The sequence below is a fragment of the Mustelus asterias genome, chromosome 17 (assembly GCF_964213995.1).
Source record: "Mustelus asterias chromosome 17, sMusAst1.hap1.1, whole genome shotgun sequence".
Taxonomy (NCBI): domain Eukaryota; kingdom Metazoa; phylum Chordata; class Chondrichthyes; order Carcharhiniformes; family Triakidae; genus Mustelus; species Mustelus asterias.
The window spans coordinates 83,575,063-83,587,427 of record NC_135817.1 but is presented as its reverse complement, the minus strand read 5'-3'; the positions used below and the strand labels follow the sequence as shown (position 1 = coordinate 83,587,427).

The following is a 12,365-nucleotide window of genomic DNA, read 5'->3' as shown; positions in this document are numbered from 1 at the left end:
TCCACTCCCTGTGGTAGCGGGTTCCGCATTCCCACCACTCATTCTCCTTAACTTTCTATTGGATTTATTAGTGACTATTTTATAGTGATGGTCCCTAATTATGGACTCCCCAAAAGTGAAAACATTTTTTTATGTTTACGCTTTCAAGCTTTTCCATAATTTTAACAATCTCGACTATATCACCCCTCAGTAATCTCTGTTCTAGAGATAAGAGATAACGGCTGGAATTTTACTGTCCTGTCCGCCGCAGAAATCGGAGTGAGCGAGGCACGGAACATGGAAAGGTCCGTTAACCTCAGACAGGATTTCACGGTTTCAGGTCGAGCGAAGCCATAAACTCCCACCCAACCTCTGAGTTCCAGTGTTATTCTTTTTTCCACTTTCTTTAGTGCTTTTATTTTAACTTTGCAATATGGAGACCAGAACTTGCCATGGAAAGACCACCACCAATGTCCACTAGTTCCCAGTGGCAGCAGTGTGCATCATTTATAAAATATACTTCAGCAACTCACCATGGCTCCTTCAACAGCACCTTCCAAGCCTGCAATCTCTACCACATAGAAGGGCAAGGGTAGCAGACACAAGGGGAACACCGCCATCTCTCCAAGACACACAGCATCCTGACTTGGAAATGTATTGGCCTTTCCTTCACTGTTGCTGGGTCAAAGTGTTCTAACTCTCTCTGTGGGTGTACCTACACTGCAAGGACTGCAGAGATAATGGAGGTGGCTCACTACTACCTCCTCTCGGGCATTGAGGAATGGGCAATAAATGCCCACATAACATAAATTAACTTTAAAAGATTCTCAGGGCAGCTAGTGATGGACAATGAATTTGTCCGTGTGTGTGATGGATGCCCACCGCCGAAGAACAAATGCCTATAGACAGAGTAAAAGTCCTTTGTGTTGCACAGGGCTCCTGATGAAATTAATACTTCCACAATAATTTAATTTTTTCCCTATATTTTCTTGCTTTTTTCACCTCCTTATGTTGTACCGAGTGCTTTGGACAGTATTAGATGGTGAATCACTAACCGGCTCAGAGGCCGGAATCATTGCTGATATGGGAAATCGTGATAATGAGTCAATGTTGCAGCTAGAATATCACCTCAGAAAGAATTTACATTTAATATTAAAACTAACTTAATTGAATGTATTTATTTCATCCATTAATTTATTGATTAATTTATTATTTATTTATTCTATTCAATACACAGAATTTACAACACAGAAACTTGCCTTTCAGTCCAAATCGGCATAGTGGCACAGTGGTTAGCACTGCTGCCTCACAGCGCCAGGGACCTGTGTTCGACTCCTGGCTTGGATCACTGTCTGTGTGGAGTTTGCACGTTCTCCCCGTGTCTGCGTGGGTTTCCTCCGGGTGCTCCGGTTTCCTCCCACACTCCAAAGATGTGTGGGTTAGGTGCATTGGCCATGCTAAATTGTCCCTTAGTGTCCTGGGATGCGTAGGTTGGAGGGATTAGCGGGGATAAGGCCTAGGTGGGATTGTTGTTGGTGCAGACTCAATGGGCCGAATGGCTTCCTCCTGCACTGCAGGGATTCTATGTCTCCATGTTTCTAATATGTCCACACCGGTGTTTATGCTCCACACAACTTTCCTCCAAGCTTCAACTTCATTGCAGTGTGAATGTAAGCCTACTTGTGACACTAATAAATAAACTTTAAAAATGTATATGCTCCTCACCCCCATAGTAACCTCCTGCAAAATCCAAATGCAAATTAGGGGAAGAAAAGGTAGAAAATGTTTCTCTGACCACCTGTGTTTTGGGAGAGCGGTCAGCCTGGTACATTGTCTTGGTTTTAGTATCAGGTAATCTGTGACCTACCTTCACTACGATGTCCATAATTATCAGCCAGTAACTTCAGCCCCTCTCTCCTCCCCTAAATCTTAACAAACTCCTTACTCATCCGATGTCCATGCACACATGGGGCCCCAGATAACAACCAACAAGAGACTTAGTATTCCTGTTTAACACACATCCTTCAATTTCATTTTTGACATTTTGCCTTGGAAAAGCAGCCAGCATAATTAAGGACCCCACACACCCTGGACATTCTCTCTTCCACCTTCTTCCTTCGGGAAAAATATACTTAAGTCACGTATCAACCAACTCAAGAACAGCTTCTTCCCTGCTGCCATCAGACTTTTGAATGGACCGACCTCTCATTACGTTGATGTTTCTCTGCACCCTAGCTATGACTGTAACACTACATTCTGCATTCTCTCCTTTCCTTCTCTATGAATGGTATGCTTTGTTTGTATAGCGTGCAAGAAACAATACTTTTCACTGTATCCCGATACATGTGACAATAATAAATCAAATCAAATTTTGAATTGAGACCTCAGTCACAAAGCTTCTTTTGGGAGACAGAGTTCAAGGTTTTCACTCCCCTTTGTGTGAAGAAGTGCTTCCTGAACAGCCGACTCTACTTAAAGTTATACAGGAGTCTCCCACCAGGGGATGCCTTTGCTTTCCAACTCTTCTGTTGAAAAACCAATTAAACTGAGGGACAAAGTAACCCCTTAAAGGGGAACTGCCTGAAACAAAAACTGAATCACAAATAAAACTTAAAACAGCAAACTAAAACTTTGGCTCTACAGGCTACAAAGACATAGAAGCATAGAAGTTTACAAAAGGAGGCCATTCAGCCCATCGTGTCTACATCAGCTCCCAAAAAAGCAACCCAACTGGTCCCATTTTCCAGCTCTATCTCCATAGACCTTCAAATTTATCACTTTCAAATATGCATCTGGCTCTCTTTTTGAAAGCCCCTATAGAATCCACCTCCACCAATCTCCCAGGCAGCGCATTCCAGACCCCAACAACTGTCTGAGTAAAGACGTTTCTCCTCATCTCACATCTAACTCTGTTGCTGACTATCTTGAAATTGTGACCCCCCTAGTCTCTGACGTATCAACTCGTGGAAACAGAAGGTGGGGTTTTCCAGCCTCACTTGTCCCGAAACCATAAAACCACGCCTGAGGTCAACGGATCTTCCCATTGTCCACCCCTCACCCACTCTGATTCCGTGGCGGGCGGGGCGGTAAAATTCTGGCATGGATATCCTCCTTTACCCTGTCAAAATTCTTCATCATTTTGAACACTTCAAAAAAGTCATCTCTTAACCCTCACTGCTCCAAGGGGAATGTGCCCAATTTCTCTCATCTAGGTTTCTTAGAGATCTTAACAAGGTAGGTGCTGAGAGGATGTTCTCCCTGGCTGGTGAGTCGAGACCTAATGGTTTAGGGTAAGGGGGAAGACATTTTGGAACAAGATGAGGAGAAACTTATTTTCTGAGAGGGTTGGGAATCTTTGGAATTCTCTATCCCAGAGAGCAGTTGATGTCTAGTTTGAGAGAATATCCAAGATTGATAGGTTTTTTGAGCACAATGGACATGGGAATAGGATGGGAAACTGAAGTTGAGGTAGATTAGAAATGAACTTGTCGAATGATGGAGTGAGTTAAGGGGATGTATGGTCTCTTCTGTTATTACATTGGAAGCCTTACCTACCTCGCCACACTTCATAACATACTTTGGGACATCCTAAACAGCACAATGTAATTATTCTCAGAGTCTGAGAGTTGTAAAATGTATCTCGTCAGTTTTGTGCTCTACAGTGGCGAGATGAAAACCTTACACTTTCAACACAGTTACTTCATGACTCTACCAAATTGAGCCAACAGTTGGCACATCTTCCTTTACCACTGCCTTATCTATTTCTTCCATATCTGTTGTCTTTTCTTTGTACCCCTGGCTTCAAATGGAATCATGCATGACTCTATCACTGAAGCTGCCATCAGGAAGCTCAATTTCCATGCTTGCACCAGAACACTTCCTATCTTCTTGACACCTATTGACTCTATATAAAATCCATGGTTATTCGAGGCTTGAATACTACTCCTATCTCAGGAGAGGTTTGTAACCTTTCTGTACCAAATTTAAGAAAGAACTTGTATTGATATAACATCTCTCATGAGCTGACGTGGCCCCAAAGCACTATGCACTCAATGACGTATTTTAAAAGTGTGATCACTGTTGTAATTAATGTTGGGAGTAAAACAGTCAAACTTCACACAGCAAAGTCTCACAAACAATAATGAGATAAAGAGCAGATAATCTGTTTTATTGACGTTAGTTGAAGGATAAATTGTGGCCAAGTCACTGTGAAGAACTCCTCCTTCAAATAGAATGTTGGCATTTATTGCACTCACTTGAGAAGGCAGACAAGGCCTTCCAAAAGGTGGCAACTCCAACAGTGCAGCACTGGTGTGTCAGCCTTGGTTATATCCTCAGCTGTGACTTGAGCCACAACTTAGAGACAAGAGGCGAGAGCGTTATCACTCAGCTACTTCTGACTCTTTGCAACAGATTGTCCTTTAATCATTCTTGAACTCCACCCTGCTTTCTTTCTCTGCTTCCATCATTTTGATTTTGATTTGATTTGATTTATTATTGCCACATGTATTAGTATACAGTGAAAAGTATTGTTTCTTGCGTGCTATACACTCAAAGAGTACCATTCATAGAGAAGGAAACGGGAGAGTGCAGAATGTAGTGTTACAGTCACAGCTGCGGTGTAGAGAAAGATCAATTTAGTACGAGGTAGGTCCATTCAAAAGTCTGATGGCAGCAGAGAAGAAGCTGTTCTTGAGTCGGTTGGTACGTGACCTCAGACTTTTGTATCTTTTTCTCGAGGGAAGAAGGTGGAAGAGAGAATGTCCGGGGTGCGTGGGGTCCTTAATTATGCTGGCTGCTTTTCCGAGGCAGCAGGAAGTGTAGACAGAGTCAATGGATGAGAAGCTGATTTGCGTGATGGATTGGGCTACATTCACTATAGTTCATATTCTCCTCACTCCTTCTCAACTAAATGTCTCATTTGACAAGCTCTTTCTACCATGTAGCCAATGGGTAAGGCAAAGCTTCCCCATGACCCAAAGTAGCATTTCAACAAGGCTGGCATATCAAGTAATGGCTGGTAAACTGGTTCTTGTTGGAAAAACAATGACTAACATTGTTCCATTGTTGAAACAGACAGGAAAGGGTAGACGATGTAATTACAGGCCAGTCAACTTAACCTCGATGGTGGTTAAATTATTGCATAAAATTCTGAGGGAAAATATAAATGATCGTTTAGAACGACACAAAGTAATCAAAGACAGTCAGCAGGAAGATCGTGTCCAACTAATTTGATTGAATTTTTTGAGGAAGTAACAAGGATTGTGGTGGTGTGTTTGATTGGACTACGTAGACTTCAACAAGGTTTTGATAAGGTGACAGGCTGGTTACAAGAATAAAAGCCCAAAGGATCGGAGGAAATGTGGCAACTTGGATCCAAAATAGACTCAGGAGCAGCAAGGAGAAGATAATTATCGACAAGTGCTTTTGCGACTGGAAGGATTTTTCCCAGTGGGGTTCCACAAACCTTTGCTTTTCGTGATGTAGGTCAATGTTTGAGAATTAATTATGGGGCATAATTGAAAGGTTTTCGAGGGATACAGAAAAGTTGTTGCCTGATGAGGAAAAAAGCTGTAGACAGCAGGAAGATATCACTGGTCTGGTCAAGAGGGTGGCAAATGGACTTCAATCAGGAGAAAGGTAAGGTAACAGAGTTAGGGAGGACAAATAAGGCAAGGGAACTTACAATAAATAGGGGAAGGCGATGGCCTAATGATATTATTGCTAGACTATTAATCCAGAAACTCTGGGGACCTAGGTTCGAATCCCACCAAGGCAGACGGTGGAATTTGAATTCAATAAAAAAAATCTGGAATTAAAAATTGACTGATGACCTTGAAACCGTTGTCGATTGTCGGAAAAACCCATCTGGTTCACTAATGTCCTTTAGGGAAGGAAATCTGCCATCCTTGCCTGGTCTGGACTATATGTGACTTCAGAGCCACAGCAATGTGGTTGATTCTCAACTGTCCTCTAAAATGGCCTAGCAAGACACTCAGTTCAAGGGCAACTTGGAATGGGCAATAAATGCTGGCCAGCCAGCGATGCCCATGTCCCACGAATGAATAAAAAAAATAGTGGATTCTGAGAAAAGCAGAGGATCAAAGAGATATTGGAGTGACTGTCTACAGATCCCTAAAGGTAGCAGAGCAGGTAGATAAGGTGACTATGAAGGCATTTGGGACACTACCTTTACTTGATGAAGTATAGAATATAATAACAGGGAGGTAATGTTCGAACGGTAGAAAACACTGGTTAGACCAGTCAAGAGGACTGTGCACAGTTCTGGTCACCGCATTATGAGAAAGATATATTCACAGGACAGAGGAGCTCTGAAAACCTCCGATCTCGCCCGCGACTGGGATTCTCTGGTCCTGTTGCAGTGAATGGCTGAGAACAAAATTTTCCGTTCTTGCTGACAGGATGAGATGAACAAGGTCGGAGAATCCCGCCCAAGATTTGCGAGGATGTTGCCAGGACTGGAGAATTTTAGCTGTGGTGCAATAGTGGACAGTCTGGGGTGGTTTCCTTTGGAACGGAGGAGGCTGTGGGAGAATTCATTGAGCGTATCGAAAGTGTTCAGTGGTCTAAATAGAGTGGACAGGAAAGACCTATTCCCCTTAATAGAGAGATCAATAATCAGGGGCATAGATTGAGAGTAATCGATGGATGGACTGGAGGGGAGTGAAGAGAATGTGATTTTCAGCCAGAGTTAAAGTTTAAAGTTCATTATTTCGCATCACAAGTAAGCTTACATTAACACTACAATGAAATTGCTGTTTGGGTACATTTAGCATGGCCAATACACCTAACGTGCAGATCTTTCGGACTGTGGGAGGAAACTGGAGGAAACCCATGTAGACACGGGGAGAACGTGCAGACTCTGCATGGACAGTGACCCAAGCCGGGAATTGAACCTGGGTCTAACAGTGCTAACCACTGTGCCACCGTAGAGAGAGGTGACCTGAGAGAGGTTTGAACGTGCTGCCTGAAAAGATAGTAAAGGCAGAAACTCTCATCATAATAAAAAGTATCTGGATATGCGCTTGAATGCCAAAACCTACAAGGGCTGAAATGTGGGATTCGGCCCGATAGCTTGTCTTCAACTGGCATACATATGCCAAATGGTCTCCTTTTACGCGGGGAATTCCTATCTGTTTCGATGAACAACTTGCATTTACTGGCGCCTTTATCCCAAAGCACTTCACAGGAGCATTTGGAAGCAAAATTTGACACCGAACCTTTTAAAGTAATGTTAGGAGAGGTGACCAAGAGATTGGTCAAAGAGCTATCTTTTAAGGTGTCTCATAAGGAGGAGAAAGAGGTAGGTAGAGACAGAGAAAGTTAAGGAGGGAATTCCAGATCTTGGCGTCTAGGCAGCTAAAGGCACGGTCACCAATGGTTGTGTAATGAAGATGACAGATGAGGGAAAGGCAGTGGGTGTTGTATACATGGACTTCAGTAAAGCCTTTGACAAGGTACCTCATGGTAGACTAGTATGAAAGGTGAAGTCACACAGGATCAGAAAAGAACTGGCAAGATGGATACAAAACTGGCTTGGCCATAGAAGACAGAAGATAGTAGTTGAGGAGTGCTTTTCTGAATGGAAGGCTATGACTAGCGGTGTTCCACAGGGATCAGTTCTGGGACCTTTGTTGTTCGTAGTATATATAAATGATTTGGAGGAAAATGTAGCTGGTCTTATTAGTAGGTTCGCAGACGACACAAAAATTGGTGCAGTTGCGGATAGTGAAGAAGATTGTCAGAGGATACAGGAAGATATAAACTGATTGGAGACTTGGGCAGGGAAATGGCAGATGGAGTTTAATCCAGGCAAGTGTGAGGTAATGCATTTTGGAAGGTCCAAGGCTTGTTGGAATTATACAGTAAATGGTAAAAACCTTAGGAGTGATGATAGGCAGAGAGATCTGGGCGTACATGTCCACCAATCACTGAAAGTGGCAACGCAGGTGGATAAGGTAGTCAAGAAAGCATACGGCATGCTTGCCTTCATCAGTTGGGGCATTGAGTATAAAAATTGGCAGGTCATGCTGCAGCTCTACAGAACCTTAGCTAGGTCTCATTTAGGATATTGTGTACAGTTCTGGTTGCCACACTACCAGAAGGATGTGAATGCTTTGGAGAGGGTACAGAAGAGGTTTACCAGGATGTTGCCTGGTCTGGAGGCTATTAGCTATGAGGAGAGGTTGGATAAACTTGGTTTGTTCTCACTGGAATGACAGAGGTTGAGGGGTGACCTGACAGAGGTTTACTGTTCTTTGTTCTTTGTAATTAAAATCAGGAATGTGCAGGGGAACAGAATTCAAAGAGTACAGATTTCGCAGAATGTTATAGGGTTGGAGGAGATTAGAGAGATAGGGAGAAGTGAGGCCATGGAGAGAGCTAAAAGCAACAATAAGAATTTTTAAGTTCAGCATTGCTGGGCAGAATGGGGGCAGAAAGACCAAATTCATAGGGTTTTGCCTTGTAATACAAGCCCGAAATACCTGTGACTTCATGTTGGTGTTGGGTAATTTTCAAGCATCACAGATAGTTTTCCAGAAATGTTATTAGGCAGTTTGTGTGTGTTCATGACGGAGCCTCACATCTTTCTAAGGACCCTTAAACAAAGTTTACTAATGCTGAGCCATGCAGGCATCGGGCCTTCTCAATTCAGGTTTACATGGGATTATAGCGGCCTAAGAATTAAGTATATCTTTTCTCATTTACCTTCTTGTGGAGCAAGTCCCTCAGTAGACCTGCCCGCCTGCAGTTTCCCCCACTTTGCCCCAACCCCTCCACCCAACATCCCAATGCTCCTACCCTTGGGAGGGCGATTCGAGTCTGACAGCTCATGCCTATTGTCAGGTTCCAAAGCCCAACAGGATATGTCAAATGACTGCTGCAGCTTGTGGCTCTGGGTGCCAACAAATGAAAACTGGGTTAAGCATGAGCATCCCTTGTGTTGGTGCTTTGGTCTGGTGGCCATCTTGAGGCTAAGAATCAAGTTGCTGTCATGGAATTAACAATCTCACTCAACTTTCTGGAATGGGTGACGGAAGCAAATTCAGGCGTAATTTTCAAAAAGATAAATACTGGAAGGAGGGAGGATTTCAGGGTGAATTGAGGAAGAGTGGGGTGAATTGGATAACTCTTTCGAAATGCCAACACAGGTGGAAAGGACCGAATAGCCTCCTTCTGCGGCTGTTCAGCTGTGTGAGTGCAAATAGGCACAAAATTGAGAGCAGAAAGCCGCGATGTATAAGCAGGATTTGTTTCAGAGTGGGGAAAGGTGCCGGTCGGGTCTGAGCTATCGCCAGGCCTAACAAGCGCACTTGAAAAGACCCATTTCCAAATCGGAATAAGCTTCAGATTGAAACTTGAATGCTTTTATTGGTGTAGTGATTCAAATAAAGCAAAATCTGAAGAGAAAGCAGTTTTGTCAGACAGGAAAACTGTGGAAGTTCAAACACTGGTTACATGTCTTTAGTCAATCAATAACTTTGCTACGATTCACTGCAATATCCCAGTCAATGTGAAGAAGTGCAAAGCCCAACTAATGAATTTTCGCTGGTCGAATTGGGGAGCTGACCAGTTCTGAGGCAGCAGCCATTGTTTCTGTGTCTTATCCAGCGAGCTGAGGCCAGTCCTTTCTTGTGATCCGATTAGAACAAAAATGATAGAAATGATAGGAGGGGGGGGGGGGGGGGGGGGGGCGCGGCGGTGGGAGGGCTGTTTGCACACTGTGAGTGCCTCCTTTCCTGCCTGCACCACTGGTGACAGGAAGCCTTGGGCATAAATTGTTCGACAGCTCTACTTATTGGCATGGCAACGGTCTGTTGCTGCTGGACACACGCTTGTCGCAAAAGCTCCAGAAAGAAATTTTCAGTCAAGGGGTGCACTTGCCCTCCGCACAATTTGAGTGATGGTCCAGTCACGCGCTGGCACAGATTGCTTTTGACCAGGGTTGCAACGGGGCCACGTTAGCCAGGTTTATTCTAAATACGTTTGTCTCTAATCTACGATGGGCGTGATTTCATGGTTTCAAGCTTCTCCCTGGAAGGACTGTGTGCTGATAGAGAGCTCTGAAAGATAGAGGTGTACAAAGCAAACAGCAGGGTGATGTACTGCTGACAAGAGCTTGGTAAGACTTGCCTTTCGGCCTTCTAGGATTACAAAGACAGAAGCCTCTTTCTAATGGTTGCTGACGGTTCTTGAGTTATAAATCCATTGCCTTGTTTACAGATCAAGCGAGTTAAAGACAGCTGTAATTTGTCTATGATTCTTTTAACTCACCAGGTGTTACTTTGTATATAAAATGGAAAACAATTCATGTCTGCCTTGAATAAACACTGGGGGCAGCATGTTGCTGAGTGACTGATTGTTGGTTAATTGCGGAGAGCTTGTTTTAAGCAGCTCCCCCACTGAGGGGGACGGTGAATGGAGACCCTCTCTTGATTTACTGAGGTCTGCAAACACTTATTGCCGTGAGCTTATTTGTCTTCTGTCCTCACATGGACATTCCCCCCACTCTGACCTCCACCTCCCCTAGTTTCCTTCATGCCTTTTCCCTGACGACACTGACCATCGTTAGAATGAGGTGATAGGCTCCCTCCCATCCCTCACCTTAAAGGGTCTCTCCTCCAGGAGGGAAGAATTTGCACTTATATAGCGACTTTCAAGATTTGAGAACATGACAGAGTACGTCAAAGTCACTTTTGAAGTGCAGTCTCTCTTGCAGTGTTGGATACGTGGTCGCCAGTTGGTGCACAGCAAGCTCCCACAGACACCATTGAGGTCGTGATCAGATAATCTGCTTTTAATGACATTGGCTGAAGGATTAACATTAACCCACGACTCGAGAGAAAGCTCCCCTTCCCTCCCTCCGTGCAAATCACATTTTGGAATCTTTTGCATTGACCTGGGAAGGCAGACGGGGCTGAGGTTTAACATCTCATCCAAAAGACACTGGCAGTGAATCTTGCTATAACTTGGGCGGCACAGTGGCACAGTGGTTAGCACTGCTGCACTCACAGTGCCAGGGATCCAGATTCAATTCCAGTCTTGGGTCACTATCTGTGTGGAGTTTGCACATTCTCCCCGTGTCTGTCTGGGTTTCATCCGGGTGCTTTGGTTTGATTTATTATTGTCACGTGTATAACATACAGTGAAAAGTATTGTTTCTTGCACGCTATACAGACAAAGCATACCGTTCATAGAGAAGGAAAGGAGAGACTGCAGAATGTAGTGTTACAGTCATAGCTAGGGTGCAGAGAAAGATCAACTTAATGCGAGGTAGGTCCATTCAAAAGTTAAGAGATTGAATTAGAGCAATGTTAGAGAGTTTAAAAGAGTTAGAATGAAGTTTTAGAAGCAGAGAACGAGAATAAAAGATAGAATGCGAATGCGAAGGTATGCTGGGAACAGTTTGCAAGAAGTCGCCTCACTCCGGTGCCATCTTGGAAATCCTCCCACAGTCCAAAGGTGTGCGGGTTAGGTGGATTGACCATGCTAAATTGCCCCTTAGTGTCCAAAGGTGTGTAGATTAGCTGGATCAGCCATGGTAAATGCACGGGGTCACGGGGATGGGGTGGGGTGCTCTTTCAGAGAGTCGGTGCAGACTCGATGGGCCAAATGGTTTCCTTCTGCACTGTAGGGATGCTATGGGATACACTGGGAGTGTCAATCTAGATTTTGCATTCAAATTTCCTCAGAGGAACTTGGCCCCAGAACCTACTGACTCAGATACAAGGGAGCCATTTACTGAGTCAATAACCTGCCCTTTTGAAAACATCAAAAATGTTCTTCCGAGCAGTCGTTCTATAGAGAAGTATCAATAGCTCTGATACCGTTCTGCTTTGATTTCTGGCGTTGTTCTTTCGCCCCTGCATCTTGTCCACGACTTAGCCATAAATCTTTAAGCAGCTGATTGCGGCCACTTAGGGGCTGTTGCACAATCTAAAGTGAGTTGCGATTGAAACTGAGAGTGATATACAAACCCTTAGGAGTTGCATGAGTCATCTCTGCAGTTGTGATTCAGAGAGCAGAACCATAGAGGATCATTTAAACATTTTCTGTTGCAGGAACACATTGACCCAAGATGGTGGGGTAGCAGATGATGAAAATAAAGATTAAGTGAGTACATTTGCCTATGTTTTTGCCAACTCTGCATGAATTTCTGCTAATTTACTGTGTTGAAAGAGCAAGAAAACTATCGGTTCAGCCGTGTCTGATGGACCGGCATCACTTGCACACAAAAAACAGGCCCCGTTTGAAAGTTCTAGAAATATTCCACTTTCCTTCGCCCTCTGCCAAAGGGATGACTCATGCCCCCTGGTGCCTTACCCAAAGCACTGCTTTTGATGTAAGATGTAGAGTCGCCAAAG

The 12,365-nt window shown here is 43.9% G+C and overlaps 1 long non-coding RNA gene across 4 annotated transcripts in view; it reads left to right on the top strand.

Moving 5' to 3' along the window:
* Positions 1-12,365, top strand: part of LOC144506211 (uncharacterized) — a 322,365-nt gene that overhangs the window by 56,339 nt on the left and 253,661 nt on the right. For all 4 annotated transcript variants that reach the window (XR_013499864.1, XR_013499863.1, XR_013499865.1 and 1 more), the window contains one exon: positions 12,063-12,114. This is a non-coding gene — a long non-coding RNA (uncharacterized LOC144506211). The remainder of the gene's footprint in view (positions 1-12,062; positions 12,115-12,365) is intronic.